At 31.8% G+C, this 23,065-nt stretch overlaps 1 protein-coding gene across 2 annotated transcripts in view; it reads right to left on the minus strand.

Moving 5' to 3' along the window:
- The window catches only part of LOC108731068 (basement membrane-specific heparan sulfate proteoglycan core protein), a 239,608-nt gene that overhangs the window by 27,524 nt on the left and 189,019 nt on the right, over positions 1-23,065 (minus strand). The window lies entirely within an intron of this gene.

Below are 23,065 nucleotides of genomic sequence, written 5' to 3' on the forward strand. Positions count from 1 at the left end.
TTTAAAATATAAAATCATAGGAGTCGGTAAAGTAACTGATATGACTTATTTGAAATAAAAAATAGATTCCAAGAATTTATTTAAAATATTAAATAAGAAATAAAGTCACAAGAAATTATTTAAAATATAAAATAAAAAATAGGACCCGAAAATGCATTTATTTTTATATTATATATATAATATTATATATTATATATATATATTTAAAATAGAAAAATATCTTTTCTTTTAATTTAAATAAGTTTTCAAAGGCTATTTCTTCTTATTTTAAATAAGAAATTGATTTCAAAAACTTACTTAAAATATAAAATAAGAAATATGTACTTTAAATAAACATTTCAAATAATAAATACCTAATATTTTAATGATTTTGTTTATTTGAATATATGAATATACATTTATAAGTATAACGTTTCAGTTTTTTTTATAACTATGGCCTATAATTAATACTTAATAGTATTAATTCTTCACGAATCACAGATGGAAAATTAACATGGATCATATATGGATATATCATGTATCCTATACATGCTATACTTCATCATAAATATACTATAATTTAACTACTTACCGTCACTTTTACTAACGGATCGGTAACATAACTGATACAATTTATTTAAAATAAAAAATATAAAATAGGTTCCAGAAAATTATTTAAAATACAAAATCGATAAAAAAAACTGATACAACTTATTTAAAATAAAAAATATAAAATAAGTTCCAAAAACTTATTTAAAATATGAAATAAGAAATAGGTCAGAAGGAGTTATTTAAAATAATAAGTACTAAATAATGTTTTAATTTTTTCTTTATTTAAAATATATTCATTTGAAATAAGCCCTGTTACCGTTACAAATATAATATAAAAGTTAGGCATTATGATGCTATCTTTATCAACAGATTCGTACAATACTTTATCACAATGAAAATTATGAGAAAATGCTTGACTAATAATTATTTTCGTAAATAGTTAACGTATTACTATAAAATTGCAATAAAGAAGAGAACAGATAGTGTTATTATTTTTCATCTACAGTAAGACAACTTACTGCCGCTCTAGTGCGGATGTAGGAAAAAGCAGTAAAAGCGTAATTTACGTAAATTACAGTAATAAAAAGTCGCGGTGAAACTTACAGATGAGACATCTACGATGTGCCAGTAATTTGACAGACTAACATGCTGAAACTTACGCGAGCTTTACTCAGCAAAAGATGAGTTTGCGTTTTTGACACAGTTCTCATTTGCTTTATTTTCATTGCCAGACGCAACGTGCTGTTTCGTCATTTTTATGCTTTCCGCTAGATCATCAGGATTACTATATTGAAAAATTGTCATCTTGAAAAGTCTAAAAATTATTTTGAATTTATATACGATGAATGAAGATATCAGAAACAATAGGAAGTTGATTATTATTAATCCTATCCGTTAAATTACTTTAATACTATCACATCATTATGAGCTTCCAAGATGTGAACTGAAAAACTCTCTGCACTAAGGGAAATATATATGTCCAAGGGAGAAATCTTGATGAAGTCTGCCAAGTATAGGCCATTCTTCGCTTAGCCGGGAGGATGGATTTATTATTCCATTCTCAATCTTGACGTTATAAATTTATATCGCGCGCGTATCGTACAGCTAAATCGAAATTCGAAGATGATACGTCCACGCTCGGTGGCATTGCTCTTCGTCTTATCAAAGGATCTCTCAGTACAAGATGATAGAAGCGATAGCGCAGCCGAGATGCATGGAATAAAAGGGATACACAGACATCTGCGATAGAGACATGTCGTGGACTACTTCATACACTTCAAATGCAACTTTGATTTTTCTCGTCGTTAAGAGAGGTATTGATAAAAATCGATAAAAAAAAACGAAAAAATGATAAAGCATGCGCTTAAAACAACTCTCTTAACCAAATAGCAATGATAATATTCATGAATCTCTGTCCTTTTAATTTCACATTGTATAGCAATATGCCTTTCAATATTACAACATGACTTTTTCATTATTCGGAATTTTCTTTTTCGATCGTAGTCGAGCATTCAGTTCTCTCTATTACGGCATATAAGTGAAAATATAATTGATAGAGAAATTATATCACTGACTAGATAGAATATCTAAAATGTGTTCCAATGTTTAACAAAGTAACTACGAATCTGCATGGATTTATGTATCATTAAACAATAATCTGTAAATAAATTCCTAATATCTTTTTATGATTATTGTGTCAGATTTTGTTGTGTAAAAGTTATCTAAAAGAAAAACTATGAAAAGCATTATACATTTGCAAAATGTATCCAAGATGTACCCTAAAAGGACTTTTTCTTAAAATTTTCACTGCATATAAATATTTAAAAGTGTATCTCATATTTTATTATGTACGGAAATGTTCTTTTTTTAAATCTGACTGTCGATTGAAAATCGATTTTCAATTTTATACTCAGCAAAAAATTAAAAAAATCGCAACGTTTAGATAGGCCATATACGTATATAGATTTTGATTACCTATATATATGTATTATGTAATATATTAACATAGACGCATTTGTTAATCTCTAGACCAGAATTTTTATTTTATTCTATAAATAAATTTTTCCATCAATATCCCAACTTTTATTCAACATTAAATCCAATTTAATGTTCACTTTATTCACGATTAGTTGACTTATAGACACCAAAATTATTCACACATTGAAACACTGAGCGTATTTGCAGGTGTCCATGAGTTAAACAGACAAATGGTACAGGTCAGGGTTTTGTCAGCACGTGTCGAATGCGAAACATAACATCATGATGTAAAATGAAACTAATCACGTACACGTGATGGAGATCTGTACACATTTGTTTAATATAATTAGTGAATGTGTTGTTCGGATAGAATAAACTAGAGGGCACAAGCACGGACCGACTGATGTTCGCATTCAAAGGGATTGGGTTATTTCATTATTTGTGAATTTCATGCTGCGCTGGAATAAAGGTTGATATAACGAAAAATATCTGGGACGATTAAATCGAATTTCTCTGACCTAATAATTGCGTATTGTGAGGGCCTATCATTTATTTTCCACTATTTTTACAAATATATATGTATGTGTAACAAAATATATGTTTGACAATATTGCTCATATTCTCTTGAAGGTGAAGGAGATACTAGGAAGGGATGAGAAATGCCCTAGTTTACCTTATACGATCCGTGTACGAGCGCTTGTGGGATTAAGGATGAGTAGTAGTAGTATGTCGCAGTAGTAGTATAGTACGATGTATGAGTAGACGTGTAGGCTTCAATAACGCGTAGGCAGGCAGTTAATTAACCTTTAAACTGTCCAGAATAATCGATTCCATTAAGAAGCACTAATGAAATTAGATACTGAAGCATCGTATATACACTGATCGTTTTACATGAAAATGACGTAATATATAATATTTAATGGAAATAATTTACATTACGTTCAAGATTGCTTTTTCATTATAAAGCTAATTTTTTAAATTTTATTTTAACGAATATAATAGGAATAAAAAATAGTCTGCGAAGTTGTATTAATTCAACCTTTTGATTCTATTTTTTAGGAATCCATAAATTTTGCACGAATATTAAAAAAAACATTTTATATTTGTACTAGAGAAACGGTCAATCAAGTTTTTGTTAAAATGTGTTAAATTTATAACATATCCGAATGTTAATGCAACATAATGTGATTGTGTTACTTGAAAATTTTGTGTTGAATTAATATTCATTTCTAAGAACTAAAGTAACACAATTTATTTAAATATAAATAAGTGAATAAATAACATAAAAATAATGTTTTTTAAGACATAAATTCTAAGATAAATGATAAAATGTGTTAATTCACATTAAATATAAATTCATATATAATATTCACATATAAATTATAAATGTTATAAATGTTAAATTTATTGAAGCATGTTAATTTAATATATTATATTATAAATATTAATATTTTAGGTAATGTTTGTGTTACTTCCTAATATATTCATCTTATGTTAAATTAACACAAATTTGAATGATCGTTTGGGATACATGAAATGTGTTACATTTAACACAAATTTTCCAACTATATGATTGTAATATTAGCTTTCCTGAATTATCTTGCCACTAAATATCGGAGAATATCAATTGATTTACGAGAGGGGAAAACATATTAGAGTAGTGCGTAAAGAATGATGTTGGCCACATGTACACTTTAGATAGAGTTAGTGTGATCTCTGGAGCGAATCATGACTCCGGAAAAAAACCGACATGAAGGTGCAGCGATGTTCCCTTTAGGATTAAAATAAATCCTAATCTAAGACGGGTCGTAAAGTCAAGAGAGTGAGTCCACCCAACACGAGCCGGAGACAAGAGGGGAATAGCGGCAAGCGCAGTCAGGAGCAAAGGAAGAAAGACAAGGCGAGGAAATAAAAAGAATCTGTGTGGAACGTCGGACGAGAAAATGTTACTCGAGATACACTAACTTCCTGCTTCAATTCCACTATTTCCAAGACGTCTAGCTGCTGTATAGATATTAGTCCCTCGTGAGGTGAACGGTTGTAAATTTTCGAGGACACACTCGGTGTATATATTCGAGCGTCATACGGGGGCCACAGAGATTGTGCCTGCTGTATATGCAGCGCAAGAGATTCAGAGGCGTATAGCAAATGCACTGGGTGGATTTGATGGCCGAGAAGATAGAACGTTATAACGTACTCCTGTCCTTGAGACTCGACACGATAGTATTAATGGATTATGTTAACAATAAAAACAAATAGTAATGTAATAAAATTATACTTGTGCATCAAGATAACGAGCAAACTGCATGAATAAAGATGTGTTATTTGATGATAGTATAAATAAATAATAATGAAATAAATATACTAATAATACGTAATAATAAAGAAATATAAAATATGTTGTTATTTCAGATTAATTACATTAAAAAATAATTCAAAATTCAGAAATATTAATATACTTAATTTATGTCAATATGTATCACATTTCTTTTTTTAAATCAAACTAACAATAAAACAGAAAGAAAAATATCCTTTTAATCACAATGAGCTATATATTTCTATGTATTTATATTTTATTATACAATATTCCTAATTAATTCCAATTAATTAAAATTTATCGTTTGTTTGTGCAAAGTAAAAAAATTCAGAGATATGTCGTTCTACGTTGTCGACATGTTTACAATATTTCCTCATAAACAGATAGAGAAAGCCGTGCTTGCATATGCACGACTTTTAGAAGAGGCAAAATATTCATAATTAATTAGTCATACACTAATTTCCTTCTCTACTTCTTCCTGCCTATTTCCCAAGGCCTTTATAACAGCACAAACGTGCATTAATATTTGATGATGTAAAGGATGAATTTTTGGGGGCAGGTTGAACTTTGTATGAAGCAAACATTTCTAACACTGTGATATTATCGCCAAGTCCTCTCTTTTGTAAGAAAAACAAATCACGTATTCAACGGGAGCTCGAAAAAGTGAAAATATTCATATGCGTAATACATTATGAATCTTTAAATAGAATCGTAATAGAAGCACCTGTTTGAAACCATGATTGTTAATAACAAAGAGGCATTAATCATTTTGCAACGTTTTAATTATATTAAAAGCAACGAACAACAAATATATACACATATATTTAAAGTATTAATTTTTTAATTTTGAATTTATTCTTTTAAGGCTATTGTTAATTTAAAAAAATGTAACTCAACATTTGAGTTACATTTAGTTACAATAGTTATCAGATTTTTTTCAGTGCACGTAATTATATATGATATATGAGGTAATATTGGTACATTAGAAGAAGAATAATTTTCTTTCTTCTTTATAATAATAGTTTGTGTAATTTTTTAAACCATTACAAAATACATGTTATTTAATAAATATAACATAATATAATAAATACATATAATAAAAACACCATAGATCACTGGTAATGCACGTTAATCAAGTCACTTAAAATTGGCTCGATCGGAACATGTTAAATTGAGTTAACATATTTATAAGTTTTGATGCTGTTTGATTTGTTATATAAGTCTCATTATTCTTTGAAAATTTTAAAACGAGATTGTTCCTTATAATTTGTAAAAAAATCTTCACAGTTTTCATTTCATAATTTTCAAAATTAATTATCTTCATCTTGATATATTATATATAATGCACTGAATAACGAATTCGATTAAAATATGTTCAAATATAAAAACGAATTAAACCATGAAATCCTTAATACATTTTATTGTACTGTTAAATAAAATTTGTATATATCTTTTCTAATTTAAAATATTTACATTTTACTTTTAAATCAGTATACAACTTTAATATATACTAGTGCGCGCTAGTGCGTCCAATCGAATTCGCTGTAATATATTATGTAATATTTCCTGCAGGTTCCGCGAAGTAGTATCTAAAGAGTTACATATTCCTCGGACGTACTATTCGGAAACGCGTATTCGCGGCGAATAAGAGCCACGTTCTTCCGCGCGGATGCATTCCGGATGCAGGACCACCGAAATGCAGAAAGCAAATACACGGTTGCACGCAGTCCCCACGGCGGCGCGGGGATAGTGGAAGCTTGTAGTTGATCCGCGTGCTGCTGTACATTACACGGGTTCTCGGCTGTAGCGGGGTTAGTAATGGTCGAGCACAAGGCAAACAAAGTATATAGTCTTGCCCGTTCATGGTGGTTCCGGGGGTTAGATTTGGTTCAGGAAAGAACGGTTGAACTATGGTTAGCACAGGTGGAGGTCGAGTGTCGTATGATATGATATGTCGTCCTCAACAGTATGTCCTTCGCAAAAGTGTATCGCGAAGATATCCCTTAAAAATAAACATCGCTCCGTAAACGTATCACGTGATCAATCGAATCACTGGTCACAATTGGACAGTTTGAAAATTTCCTATTTGAAACTGTCAAGCTATCTAAAGTCTTGGTTTTCTTGTGTAGTGAGAAAAAAAACGAGGTAATTTCGAACTGAACGACGGAAGATTGTTCTTCCATTGGTTCTCACGCGGAAATTACTTTCTGGACTTCTATGTTGGATTGAATAAGTAGAAAGCGGTTTTACGGTGATGGCTGCCTTACGTTAATATTCGACGGGCGATATTGTCACATTTGATGACACAATTAAGAAATAATTCCAGTTTGTTCCTCTTTTAACATAGTTAGAAGCTCTATAGGCTTTTTAAACGAGTCTCTTTAAAACAGGCTACTAAAAATGTTATAATGAAAGTATACCTTTAAATTACAGTACCTACATATAAAAAAATACGTACTGTAGAGAAGTAATAATTACTTGTTTCAAAAGTTCATATATCCGAAAATCTGTCATAAGTTTATCATAACATCAAATTTATTTGAAGATATATTCTGAATCCTAGTAATTGTAATACATTAATTAAGATTATTACATTAAAACAAATTCCATTTGCTTATTATATGAAAAAAAGTCGTTCCTTCAATCAATTTTATAAAATATTCTTCAAAAGAAAATAAATTCATATTTTAGTATATAATAATGAGTTCTTCTGAAATTTATAGTAAGTATATCTTAAGATTATTATCAAGAAAATATTCTTTCTTAAAGATAGCCGTTACTTAAAAGGAAGAAAATAAATTAAGTAATTACTTTTCTTAGCCAATAGAATATTTTTTTGTAGTTACTCTATTAAAAGTAAAGTCAATTTATAAGAAATGTTGATAAATATATAATGCAAATGTAAGTACTTTTTATTATAAGTGATATACTGAGAAAAATAGTCTGGTTGGATTAAATAGTAATTCTGGTGGAAAATGGACGAATCAGAATTTACTAGTTAAGTTTACTAGAATTCTAATTGAGATAACTAGAATTTTGATTGAGATATGGTTATTCTGATAAAAATAAGAATTCTAGTAGATTTTATCAGAAATATTGTATCAACCAGAATTCCGATTGTCTCGACTAGAATTCTATTAATAAATTTAACCAGAAAATTCTGATTCGTCCATTTCCAACCAGGAATTGTTTTCAGTATAATTTTATGTTAGATGAAATAACTCAAAACTATTACTATTTGTTTATATTTCATTTCAATGGTAAAATAGATATATTTAATATTAATCGAGCTGCAAATTTAATAATGATAAAACAGATGTATTTAATATTAATCGAGATTAGTATATTAATTAAAGTTAATTTGTATATTTGTTAGATATACATATAACATATTCGAAAAATACAGGAATATCGAGTCTTATATTTTTTTAAACAATTTCCTTTTGCATTCTGGTCGTTCTTAATTATCTCTGCGAAACAAGCAACACGAAGACAATTTTCAAGATTATCATAAAAAGCGTTATTATCATAAACCTTAATTCTACCTCTCGTTGCTAATACTTTTGAACAAGGGAACTCATTACGGTAAATTCTTCTCAGGAGAATGAGAAAACTTACTTACTTGCAATTACTCGATAAAAATTGGATCTCTTTTTGTAAATGCTGTTTGGACGGTTACAGAAAAAAGACTTTTGGACCAACAAATAATCGCCCATTATAAATGATGACTTCATAATCGTCCCAACATTTCAAACAAATCAATCGCTGGTAAAATTCCTCTGTCTCTGTACCCAATCAAGCAATCGCTGATTATATTTTTCTGCTCCGAATAGCACCGTTAACTACGCTCTCGCTGGCTGGTATTTTACGCGAATTATTTCGGCGATAAATTTTCGTGCAAATATACACCGCCTGATATGATTTACGTACAAAAGTTTATCATAAATATATATTATATTCTGAACGGTATCTCTTTTTGCAGCTATTTAAACAACTTAGATAATAACAATAGTTATGATAATATAATTTTAAAATAATAAAAATAAATGTGTTAAGTAGATGATAGTTTTACAGAAGATGTTACGATATGCAAATCAAACTTAAAATAAATAAATTAAAAATTGCAAAGTTTTTTAATTTCACCCACGAAATTTTTTATGCTCTTTATTGAACTAAAGTATATAATTAAATTACCATTTAAAATCAAATCAGAGTATTCTTGCATACAAAAAACGTAATAAAAACATGACATATTTATATGTATAAAAATATTTAACTTTTTTATAGCTAATTTTATTCGTATTATGCTGTTATGAAGTTAACATACAATATATTAATCTTCGTATGAAGGTTTCAAAAATATAATGTGATATAACGAGTAGTCCAACGATCGTTTCTACTATTTCATTTTCTAGCTTTGTGCCAATAGCATAATGGCTTCGAGTGGAAAATCGGAGGAGCTAATAAAAAGTATGTTACAAGGAAGATAAACGACAATGGTGACGGACCAAATATAGATTCCATAGAGCTGGTAAGACTTCTCTTCTTATATTCTTCGATCATTCCCTATATTATTTCTCCACGCTACCATCAGGTCATTGACCTTACGACTTGCAGACACGACAAAGACGCTTTCGGTCTCGGCGGCGAAACGATTCCTTTGGATGCGAGTCTAAGATTGCCCATACTATATAATAATTATTACGACGGCTTTCTTTTGGGAATCATCGATCTGTGAGTGCAACAAATGAAAAACTCGGGGAATCGCCGCGAAGAAAATGAGGTCAGAAAAAAACAGATATCTCTAAGACATTGATTCGTGTTTTTGATAATACAAGAATATTACAAATATTCTTAATATTATAATATTAAGAAAGAGTTTATTTATGAAAAAAAGTTGATTGTTTTTAATAATTATCTAACAATAATTTGAATATGCTATTGCATTTACTGTTACTGCTTACATTTCAATTAGTGCAAAAGCGAAATGTATTATCAAAAGAATTAGGAAGAAAGAAGAAGAAAATAATTCGGAATTGTGCGGTTTGCGATATGCTGGTTGAAATTCCGCCGCAAAGGTAGATTCACTCAAGCAATTTAAATTGTAATCCTCATAGAGCCCTATGACGAATGAGAGGACAATGTCGTCAAACATGATTATAGTAATAATACGAGGTCGCGTATAATTATCCGGTCAGATAATAATAGTTCCAGGTCAGCACGTTTACTTGGGCTTCGCTTTGAAAAGCTTTGTGCCCGGCTGTGCCATGCCCGAGCGGTCAGACGACAGGGATCCACTAATAGGCCTTCAAGAGCAGGAACGCGATTCTAGAAAGCCCTAACAACGAACGCGATTTATTCTTCATCCTCTGTACTTGCTCACCTTTATTCCGGATTTCCGGAATCTCCAAATGCCTTCTCTGAGATACGACGATCAATCGACGAAATGAGGATTTCAGCGCTCTAATACCACTCCTCTAATCGCGCAGAAGAGTTCCTTTGCGCGCATCAATTTTGTCTTAGCAAGACTAATAACTGTATTAATTGCGTTGCATATAAAATCATGTAAAATTAATGACATAAAAATTGAAATAATACGTTTTGATATGTTCTGTTAAAAAATATTAATACAATAAAGATAATTGTGTTAATAATTTTGTGTTTTAATAATAATAAAATTAGTGAATTAGGGTAACTCCGGTATATACGCCGCACCTATCAAAAACTTAATTTATTAAGTATTATTTACTATGTTTATAGTAAACGAACTATATCAGTAAAAACTTTGTACTGTCTACTACTATGAAAAAAATATTAAAAATGCGAAATATTTATTTTTCATATTAAAAAATAAACTTTGTATTTTTACCGCATATCTCATAGGGGTGAGATATATGACTACTCATAGGGGAAAAAGGGGTATGTACGGCTCATGAAAAATTTACAAATAATACAAACATGCTTAATAATACACAAACATGCTTTACTATTCCACTACACGTATGTATCACGAAATAACCACTAAGTCTTTTACACGTCCTACAGTATCATTTTATGTAGATTATAATTTATGATGGTGCTACTTATTACAGTGACAAATCGATTCAACTCACAATAATTTCATTAATATTAAGTAAGAAGCTGAAATCATAACACAATATTAATATAACATAAAGGCATGTAACAGAGTAGTTATAGGAAAATTACCCCCATTCCTTCTATTTTTTCTGACTTCTGCGGCGTAAATCCCAGCGCGGCGTATTTGCCGGAGTTACCCTATAGTTACCTCTTAACAAGGAATAATCGTAATTGACAGAAGATCTTCTTTAACTCTTAAATTTAAGAGTAAAGATAGAAATCAATACACAAAATAATAAATATATTAGATATGTTAGATATATCAAGATAAAACAACTTGACTAAAGTTTAAAATAAGCTGTTTTGTTATAATTCCATAAAAAGTAAACTCAATATTACATTCTTTAGACAAATCCGAAGACATTTAAAAACATTATCTTTAATTAGAAAAATAGCATTATTATTGCAAATTACATTTGGATATATTCTAGTTAGGATGGATATAGCTTATTATCGCAAATTACATTGAGAATCATTAGTCTGATGTAATTTGCTAAAAATTCTTGAACTGGATAAAATGGAGAGGCAAAAGATTTAATTGGTCCTTGATGACATCAACATCTGGGTTAAGAATCACAGACGTGCCGTGGAATTCGAATAATTCTTACGACGATCGCGTCAAGAAGCGACGAATGACGGTAGAAAATGCAGACGATGAAAGAAATTAATTTAACCCTTCACGCGTGGGGAGCTGTAAAAAAAATGTCCGCGAAATTGGAATTAATCCGACCTCTCGTTATTACAAAGAGCTCGCTTTGAACTCTGCAGGGTCGGAGGATTATTCCGTAAGAACCGACTTTTGCGAGCCAAGCTTGTCCCACGTAATCATATCAAATGTACCTAATATTTTTAGATTTCGCGTGAATTATTCTCCCGCGGTTTGAGCTTTGCGATATCTCGCGCTCCTCAACTTGTCTTCTTTCTCTTTATTCGAGACGCTTTCCAGTTTCCGCGTTCGCTATCGCGTAAAAGCCAAAGTCAAGGCAGTTTGCGGACTCGTTTTCTCGATAATCCGCCCTCGCGGCTTGGAGTAGACATCTCCCGGAGCGTGTAATTTCCGCACGTAACCGCACACGAGGGTACGCATACGGTATGACGCGCATTATTGTGTGAATACGCCCTTTATGTAACAGGCAACCCCTGGCGCGGCTTTCAACCCCTTTCAGTCAGCTGAGACGGCGACGGTGACGATGACGACACGAAGACGACGACGACACCACCACTGATGAGATATATGTCCGCCGAAGTCGACGACGTCTCGCATTCCACAAACTCGTGGAAAGACAGACAGGGTTCTCGTCATGGTTTCTTCTTTTGTCTGCCTGCAATTACGGTGCTTTTATTGAAAACAACTGCCACCACACTCCACGGTACTCGCTATGATTGTTATGCACGAGGGTTTTTCGTGTCGAAAGGTGCAACGTAGTCGAAATGATTTTCGGTGTAATTTCGCACATTCCTTCTTTCCTTCTTCAGTTTGCAGACTAACGCACGCGATTTGCCAACATACAAGAATATATCAATTCTGTCCATCATTTTGTATGGAGAAAATTAGAACATTTATTAATCCGCATTTTTCACGTTCATTTCTAACTATAACTATTAATAATAAATTCTTTAATATGGTTTATATTATTTATTTCCAATATAATTGCGATATTATTTATCGCAATCCTTGTAATTTTTTTTCTCTTGTTCAGGACAATTTTACTTTTTCAGTTCACAATTCATCAAGCGAATTTGCATTTCTACTCGCACTGAATAAAGTCATAATTTATTTTAAGTACCCCGTTCGTTATTATATATTTATGTAAGCAGTGTGGAATTTTGCATTGTAAATCCTAAGAATCTTTATTTTGTAATACTTTCTCCGTCTTTAACTTTAAAAAACTGTATCGCTTGTGAGATGTTTCAAAATAAGAATTACTTTTTATATAAGAGAAAAAGGAAATTTCTTTTCAATATTATATTATTATTATTTTCAAGTTTCTAGGATGATGTTTTAATGATGCAAGTAATTCTTGAAACAAAGAGATACCAGAAAAAAGTGAGTGTTCCACAGATATATTTACAATACAGGTTCATTCAGTATCAGTCGATACCTACGTATACTTCGTCGTGACTTTTACAATGTCATACTCCTTGCATTTCTTCTCCGAACGAATTGAATCAGGCGTTTGAATGTGACGGCTTTTAGAGATCAAAGCGAGAAGACGTATTGGAAAATGTTAGATATCACTCGATACAATCTATGTATTCTTTGTAGTATGTATGTACATTGCATCTTTTATATGCAGAGAATTTTTAATCGGAAAATCGCCGATTAGTTAAAAAAATAATTAGGTCGTGCAAGTTGTCGAACTAATGTGAAGTTAGGTTGGCATTTTTCGTTTTTACTGCTATTCTTATATATCGTTTTCTTTATGAAGAGCCGTTTAGTTTAAAAGTATCCAAAGATAAGGAAGTCTGGATAGAGTAGCATTTTAGTTTAAAAGATATTATGTCATAAAATGAACTTTTTTCAAGATAAAAGAATTTTCTTATGTGTTTACATATTTTAAATACAATCTGCAGTTTTGGTTATATAATATCTGCAATTAGCAATTATATAATATTGTTAGGCAATAAATTTATAGTTTACAGTAACATCTTACATATAAGATTTTTATCAACATTTTAAATTCTTTACAATTGAATTTCAATGAAAATATTCAAAATATCAGTGAAAAATATGTTACAATGTATAGAATGCAATTATATTTTGATTAAAATCTATTTAATATTATTTAATTAATCTATTTATGTTAAGAAATTGTCAAAGAAGAAAATCATTCATAAGGAAAACAAATATAAGACTTATGTCGGAATCAAGAAACATGAATGCGAGTGCGATTTTTTAGAATTATGTATATTATATTTTATTTTACGTTTGGTTATTGAATTTCTATACATACGAGCCCCAAGGGCTTTCGATTACCGACGCGCCAATCGATTACACAACAGTAAATCAATGTTAGATTCGCGCTTCTAGTCTCTTTGCCACGATAAACTGTCCCAGTATTTGATACACAAAGCCTAGGGCAACAAACGGCTGACGTACTCGTTCAAGGATTGAACAAGCAGAACACACGAGAACAAGCAGACCTAACTTAAGGTAGAATAACATAATGAATACTTGAATATATCTGTTATAAGCGTAAAAGTGTTCTATATTAAGAAATATACTTAGAAATATATATTTCTTGTATTTATATATTTCTTTTGGTCAAAAACAAAGAACACATTGTAGAATAGGCTTTAAGCATTCGTTTGTAATTCTGTAATAATTTATTTATAAGTATAAGAAATATATTTCAATATCTATATTAAGAAATATATTTCTTATACTTATAAATAAATTATTACAGAATTACAAACGAATGCTTAAAGCCTATTCTACAATGTGTTCTTTGTTTTTGACCAAAAGGCAAGAAACAAACAGCAAGAAACAGGATACAAAGAGCACATTGTAGAATGGCTATAAAAGAGATAGATATGAAAAAATAAAGATACCTTTTGTATTAAACAAATATTACGATAACAAACAATAAGAGCAAAGAAAGCAATATCACTAAATATAAAAAAAGAAGAACATTTCATTGGTAATATTTTTGCACAATCGTTGCTATATATGTGTGTCTCTGTTTAAAATCATTTTCACTTCGCAGACAATGCTTTGTTCAACCATTATTGCTCTTAATGACTGTCGTGTCTGCAAAAATGAGCGTATGCCAAGGGTATATGTATGCATGAAATTCCCATTCGGAGCCTTCAATCGATTTCGTGCACCTTGCCCGCAGATCTATTGTCATTTCTTTCAACTGATTTTTTTTACTTTTTACAACTTTGTTTTCTTTACTTATTATTCATTGTTTCGATTTGAACAATAAAAAAACTAAAATGAACTACAGAATCCATTACATTTTTTCTTGAATTTTTTTTTCTTGAATTGATTTTTTCTTGAAAGCGATTTATTATATTTCTCTTGTCTGTTTGAATTAGCTTCTTTGCTACTAAATAATAAAATCAAAGTTTAAAAAAAAAAATCTTAAATTCTATCTTTTAAATATACTAGCATTAAAATAATATTATTCACTCACGTATTTTTATATCTCACAATCAGTAAGAAGTATTTTTACAATAGGACAAGAAACGTATAATGTAAGTATCCATTTATAATGGCGTCAATATAATTATAATTTCAACGTTAATTTCAAACGCATGATTTCGATCACTTTGCGTTGGCGTTTTATTTGTCATTATTTTTCGTCTCACTAGGAATATCCCGAGGATCTACGTTTTCTCAAACCGTAGGAGTCACCGTAACCGATTCCGCATGGTGTAACTTCAGAAGATTTAGGAGAGGTCGGACTCTCATTTGGCAGCCAATTACAATGCCACCGGCAATAGCGACGAATCCAGTAGCGGAACTACGCTCCGGGTACAGTGGTCGAATTGGTACCAATAGCGGTGGAGGCGTGCGGTTTGGGACAACCCTGTAGCTCATCCATGCTTCACCCCCTCAAACCCTCAGTTCCCTCTCTCTCTCACTATCTCTCATTGCCACTTGAGCTTCTCTCTCCGTGCTCAAGACTGTGTGCTCCTCGAGGGTTTATGTCTGGGATACTCGAAAGATATAATAGGTGGGTATTAGAACAATAGTAATATCAGCGTGATTGCATGCGTAATTGAAATACCATAAACCATTAGCCGAATCCCCGGTAAGCTTCAATATCGTAGGAATTATTGCACGTATATATATATGTACAAAGATATCACTGATTCTTAATGTCATCCTGCAGTTTACGATCTCAAGAAGTTGACCTCTTTACGTCCTATCCAAGCGACGAGAGTCGCGCGATCACGTCGCATTCATAATAGTGCTGTAAAATAAATTTGGGACGTCGTAAAGAGAGCCATCCGTATAATGCCTGCGGAACTGGAGGTGCAGAGAGTGTGAATGTGCTTTCATTATTCCACAGAGGACCAACAAATCATGACGAATGATTTGATGTCAAAATATCTTGGCTATATTCTGAATAAGAAGAAGGAATTTAAATTAAAAATAATGCAAGAAAATATGTCTCATTACAGTGATACTCTCTAAATTCTTTGGAATAAATCTCACTCTAAAGAGCAAAAATTGAACCACTATTGAAAAAGAGTGGCTCAATTTTTAATCTTTAAGAATGAGATTTCACTCTTCAGAGTAAGATTCATTCTAAAAGTTTTAAAGAGTATGTGTTTAACATAAACTTATATCTTTCCATTTTCCATTTTTAAAATTTATTTTAAAATTTAGAAATTAATAAATTCAACGTTTAATTCATGCGATCGTTTCTTTAACGTTATGGTATGATTATCAGTGACAAAATCTGTATGAAAGAGGGTGTCAGTTTTCTACAACAGATTGTAGCAGGGTTACTCGGTATCTCGCTGCAGCAACTATTATAACAAACGCAACATCGTTTCCGCAGGGTAACGAGTAACTTTCAGAATCAAAGTTGAAGCGATCCAATCTGCGATGCTCTCCAGATTCGTCTGACATCCACCTTCCGTCCATCTCACCCGACGAGTTGTCCGCCGCTCCGCAAGATACCAAGAAAATTGTCTTTCCCTGGAAGTCCCTCTATTAAATTCTCGTGGTTCGACGGCGAGCATCTCTCGGCGGATAAATGAGGTCAAGCGCGTTGCCGTTCCGACTTCCTGTCGGCGATTCTCGAGTTCCTTCTTTCTCGGCCGAACGGCTCCTTACTCGTTTTACGACCGCTGGAGGTTTTGACCAATTGCTATTGGCCCGAATGGCAGTGAGTGCTGAAAGTTATGAAGCAACCGTAGTGTTTATTCGTTGTTCTTTTCTCGGTCTGTTACGGTCATTTAATGTAAGACTTGTTCAGATTTCAATTGAACGTTGATTAACGTAATGCTGTACTGGATTCAATAAAATAATTTTCAAGTACACTGTTAAATTCATAATATTAAATTATACCCAATTTGAATTACTTTCAATTATTTCTACAGGCGTCACTGTTCCTACTCAATATGTCGATAATTTAATTAAAACAACACAAATTTAAATTTAACTTTAAAAAATGTATTAAATTTAACTCACTTAGTTTATTATTAATTTAAATTATTACTAAGTGTTTACGTTAATAGACGTTGTTTACTTTGAAGCTAATCGCAGAAATGGATTGATTTACATTTTGACACACATGGAAGTTAAAAATAAAATTAATGTTATTTAACTCAAGGGATTGGGTTACCATTGCTCTCTTGATATTTAATAATCGTGAAAGTATTATGAGTTTTTGATATATTAGAAAGAACTAAAATATCTACAAGAGTAAATACACGATAAGTAATTTATTCCTTCATAGTTAATAATTCATAGTTATTTAAATAGCTATTCCCTACGTGTATAACTTACAATTAGAATAGAAAATGTTTATTATGAGGCAAATAACAAACTTAATATTGTTTATATATTTCCCGTTATTGCGTAATAAATACCGTTTAATAAACGCGTAATGTACAAGTTTCCAAGATGCGGATGTGGTTGGAAGCTTTTACAACCCCTCAATGCTAAATGCATATGTTGAGTAAGAGCTCTGCTAATGGTCGTTATAATGCTTCTAAATTATTGCTCTATAGGAAACTTGGCTGAGCTATAAAATTTTCTGCTCTGCCGTAACGCATAGCGTTATAGCGTTGTAATGCGCAGAGCGTTATGTTAGGTATTATACTTATTTTCAACTTCATGATTGAAGTAGGAATATCGCGATAAGCAGCTTATTCTACAAAATACGTGGTTAAACGAACCATTTTTATGTAAAATAGATACTCTTCAATTTCTTTATTAGCATTAAATGTTTTTAGAGCATTTTATATATTATAATGTAAAATTAGCTGTTAATTTATTCTATTTTACTATTTTACGTGCGAATCTATATATTATATATTTTTAAAACAGCTACGCAATTACTTCGTGCTGCAAAGGCAAATCGATATTCGCCTTTGCTAAAAAGCTTACGATGCAAAATCGAAATATCTACTGAAAGATCCACAACGCACGCGTTTCATTCAAATTTTTTCATCGTTATATATTGCATACTCTTTTCAGAATAAATCAATATTTAATCCGCTGACCGCGGGCTACACGCTTTGCGCGTCCAAATTATTTTGTTGGCTTTAACGCGCCATGTGAAAATTGCGCGCGTGTAAAGCTCGTTACGCGGATGCCGCTATTTCCGCATCGTCATTCGGTATATTTGCCGCGCGAAACGCCATTTCGATTTTCCCGGTAAAATTGTAATGCTTTGTCGTGGTCGACGAATTAAATAAATATTAGAGCGCGACGATATATGAAAATATCGAAAAAGCGATGAAATTGCATGAGCTTCGGAATTGAAGAGACATTACCTATGCTAAATACACGTATGGCGACTCGGAGGCAAAATCCGTAAACGCGAAAGCGGCAAATCGTTCACAGCGAGCGCGTGAGAGTGGACGGGAAATATTTTTCACACATGAGCAAACAATTCCATCGCTATACAGACGCATACGTCAGCAACAGCACACTTCGGCAGCGCGCGATTACAGATTACACATGCGGTAAGCATATTTCATCTCTGCCACGAGCCGGAACAAGCGGAATTTTTCTCAGTCGAGGACAGCCCCCGCGAATCACGCGGTTGATACGGAAAGGTGCAATTATTTCGAATAGCGTCTCACTTTCCTAGGAAAGCGCGCATTATCAGCGCAAAAGCGCGGCACAAAGACTAGCTGAGACAAGAATCGTCGTAAATCACCCGCAACGCGGTTCGAACAAAACCAGCAATGCGTATTTCGCAGAACGAGTTGAGAGATAAGACATGAGAAACGCCGCGGAGTCTGGGAAAAAGAGAGCGAGAGATACCGCACGCGACAAAAGAGGGAGAGAAATATTCGCGTCTTTCAGTAACATCGGCGTCGCGCAAGTCGTAGATACGCAGCGAGGGAGATGTATGAGTAGAGGAGTAAAGGGATGAAAAGGAGGTGCGAATCATAACCGATTGTGTCCTTTGTTTTCAGCGCTTTGTTTTTACGCGTTCTCGCACTCCACGGTGGCCATTTGTTCGTTCCGCAATGGCTGCGTCCCTCGTTTGGGGCCGGAATTGGCTCGCTTTCTCTCTTTCAACCCCCCTGTCTTTTGGGATGTTGACGAGCTGAATGCTAAGGAGACGGCACGCTATGGTGGTAGCATAGAAATAACGAATGCGTGTGCTCGATGAATGCTTTTCTTGATGATGAAAGAAGTGCCGGTCCCTTTAAAGCGTGAGGATTTGCGACAATGATGTCTGTGATACTGCTCATGAAAATCTACTTCAACAAAGAGAAGAACTGGCAGAAATATTAAAAACGTTTGCGGAATCTCCACGGTACCGTGAAGAATTTATGAATACCAAAATCGTTTCCGTCTTCACGTAATCTTATTGAAATATGAAATATTAAAAAATGTAGTCACAAAAACATTATCTCATTCGTTTAAAAAAGAAGATTCGTTGAAAATAATTTGCGCACTTCATTTGCAAATTATTTGTATTGCAATATATTATTTATACATTACTATTAATTTTTATATATACATATATTTGCAGCGTTTATTTATTTTATAATTACGTTTATAAATGTATTAAAAAACCAAATTGTTATTGGAAAATTACGTCATTAGTAAATTTATCATTAGTAAATTTATGAAATGGATGAAATACAGATTTGATGACATAAAATGATCCATTTATATCAGAAAATAAATCTATCTGCATAATTTCGCGTAATTTTATTTTGTTGAATAACGTTGAGTATATACATTGTTGTTTAATTGCATTGACATTATTAATGATGTCCGCAACACCGAAAAGTGAATAATCATAAAACATGTCGTGATTTTCTTAACATATCTAAAGCTGATCTTTTAATTAATCCAAAAATTTGAGTTGCTTTTAATCAAACATTGGTAATTTAATTAATTCGTTATTAGTGCGTCATTTAGAAAAAAATCTCGTATGAGAATAAAAATACATATTATATTCTTTAATTCGAATAATGTAAATGACAAATGATTGCATATGTAATGCCTTTATTATCTGAACTACAATATAATTTCCATTTCTCAAAGGGATGACCGTTGCAACGTCAGGTAGAAATGCATTATAATCGCAGAACAGCGAAACATTAGATATCGTACATATATGAATGACGTGCAGTGGCGTAACTATCGAGGGTAGCAGAATTATGAAAACAGGATATAATTTACGGTTTTCATTGTAGAATCAAGTATTCTGACTTTACAGAATACCAGAGAATGGAGAAATTTAATGCGTTAATATTCTCTTTTGCAAATCTGATTATGTAAAATTAAATCAGATAGCTGGCAAAAGTCATACAAAATAAAGTAACGTATATAATACTCACACGTTTTATCACACTATGGATATACATAATTTTGTAGTGTTATGCTAATATATAATATTCAATACAAAGCACATAGGCTTTGCAGATCTCAATAACATGCTTACGCTGCTGACGACCTCATGCATAACTGAATCACATTCCAACGAAACTATGCGCACAAAAGAGCTATGAAGTCTGCGTTATTCTTCGTGGAATCTTTATACTATCGTGGAGATATTTCCAATATATCGTCTGAGCTTCCCTTTCTTTCTCCTTTCCGCGGTGTTCAATAGCGAGAGAAAGCCAAACTCCAGCTTTTCGATCGCTTCTCCTCAAATTTCAAAAAGAAGAGAAAAATAAGTGCCGTTCGCTTTTCCCGTGGATGGTTGAAACGAAAAATACAGGATAGAAGGTCGGTATACTATTGACAGTCGTTAGGATTTTCTGGACGGCGCGATAAAAGTAGATCTTATTGTTAGTCGTATTGAAATAGTGATAAAATTTATCGATTGGATGTAACAAAAGACATAAAACACTTATAAACAAAATTTTATCGAGTCAGTCAGTAGAGGAGAGGGTGGTATTATGGTTAGTGTATATATTGTGACCTCCCTTAATATCTCCGCTATTATATAGCGAATCCTAATGATTACTTATGGAATTATTAGTTCAGTAGTTCGCCGTTACACCATATATTACCAACACTCAATAGCCAGCACTTATTATAACACAATTTTACTTTCAAGTATTTCGAAACGTTTCTGACTCTGAGGTACATTTTAGCATTTAATTACACCTACTTCCTCATTTTTCTTAAACTTGAGTGTATTATTCACATAAATATATGTATTTTCAAGTGTGTTATTTGCTTTTTAACATTTTATTTGACTGTATATATTTTGAGTTATACAAATTTAAACGATAACATGGCATTTTGCTAATGTGGCTCTCTATGGGTATTGATTACTCACGACCTCTTTTTTAAGGTTTTCACATCAAAATAATTATTTGATAATCGATTAATTGTAGGTCTACTGTTAATCTACAGTTTATATTACGTGTACCATTTTTAGTACTGAGATTTTTAGTACTGAACAGCTTAAATGCAGAAGTTATGTGAATGTATATACATTCATTTGCATACATTTTTAAATATTTTACTTTTTTGTTAATTTTGTGTAACCAAATACTGTTTTCTAAATAAAACTAATATTTCAAGGCTTTTTTTATGGAAGGCCACATTATCACTCATTTTTTTCTTCTAGTCATTATGCAATGTAGCCACATTTTTAATTTAATAGTATTAATTTAATAGTATTATTTAATTTAATAGTATTAAATTAATAGTATCCTAAGTAATAAATATTTCGTAATTTTGAGTCCAGAATCGATTCAACAACATTTTAACGAATGTAATTGTCAAGTTTTAAACTTAAATATTGATTATTAACAGTAACTGAGATGCCATAATACCACCTTCTCCTCTACTAATTTTTCATACATAAATAACAACATTACGTAATAAAATTTTTCATACATAAATATCATTTAATAAGATTTTTTATCATGAAATTAAAAATGCAGATACAATATAATTACTTTAGACGTAATAATGGTAATAATAAAAAGAAAAAATTCTTTTAATATTTATATATATATATTGCAGAAAAAGTCAGCCTATATTTTTTTGTACAATTTCAAATTTTTGGCATGGTCAATATCAGGTTTCTGCCAATCATTTTCACAAGAAAAATTTCGGACCAAATTGGTTTTTATATATTGGCATGGCACCATCAAAAATAGTTCCAATCTGCCACGTCATGAAACGTCAACTTTTATCTGTTTTTCATGACACGGCACAGCACTATATAAACTATTGTTTTTATGTTTTGAGTATTTTGTAATTAAAGAAAACAAAAGTATTTTTAACTTAAAATTATTGATATTGCAACTCATATTACAACAATATTACAACTTGTTTTCTCTATAGACTTTAATTTATAAGAGTATATAATGAATTATAAGGTGACAAATTACATAATACTAGTTATGAATATTTGTAAGATATCCCTTTTAGGAATTTAATATTGGAGAATAATTACTGATTTTAAATGAAAAAATGCTGTTATTTAATGCTTTTAATACTTAAAATAACAATAAAATAGTTTTTAGTATTAAATTGAATTATGTGTAAGAAACACGAATCGATTACTATCAATTATTTCATTTAAATCCACGAAATTCTTTTTATTTTCAAGATAAAAAATGCTTAAAATATTGTAGAAATGGACAGAACAAGAGAGGTGCAGCATATCGTTTTTAAAAAATTCGATTCAAGCGAATGCAATAGAACTTCTTCGAATACATATACAGGCTTGCACGCGATTGTTCGTTTCGCCCACAATTTCGGCCGTCATTTCAATCGTTCCCGTTTTTTCTTTCCGGTCCGATACGCCGGGCCGAAATTTTAATTTAGCTTTTCCGCTACCGCCACGAGTCTCGTGGCCGCCGGCCGTTATAGTAAATTGTCGTAAATTTATAGACACGCCCGTAGTCGCTCGGCCAGTCGCGGTACTATATAGCTCGTTTCATTATTAGTTGTCCGGATTTGCTCGCGTAACACGATCT

Source organism: Mycetomoellerius zeteki, unplaced genomic scaffold (assembly GCF_001594055.1).
Source record: "Mycetomoellerius zeteki isolate Tzet28-1 unplaced genomic scaffold, Tzet1.0 scaffold12, whole genome shotgun sequence".
Classification (NCBI taxonomy): Eukaryota; Metazoa; Arthropoda; class Insecta; order Hymenoptera; family Formicidae; genus Mycetomoellerius; species Mycetomoellerius zeteki.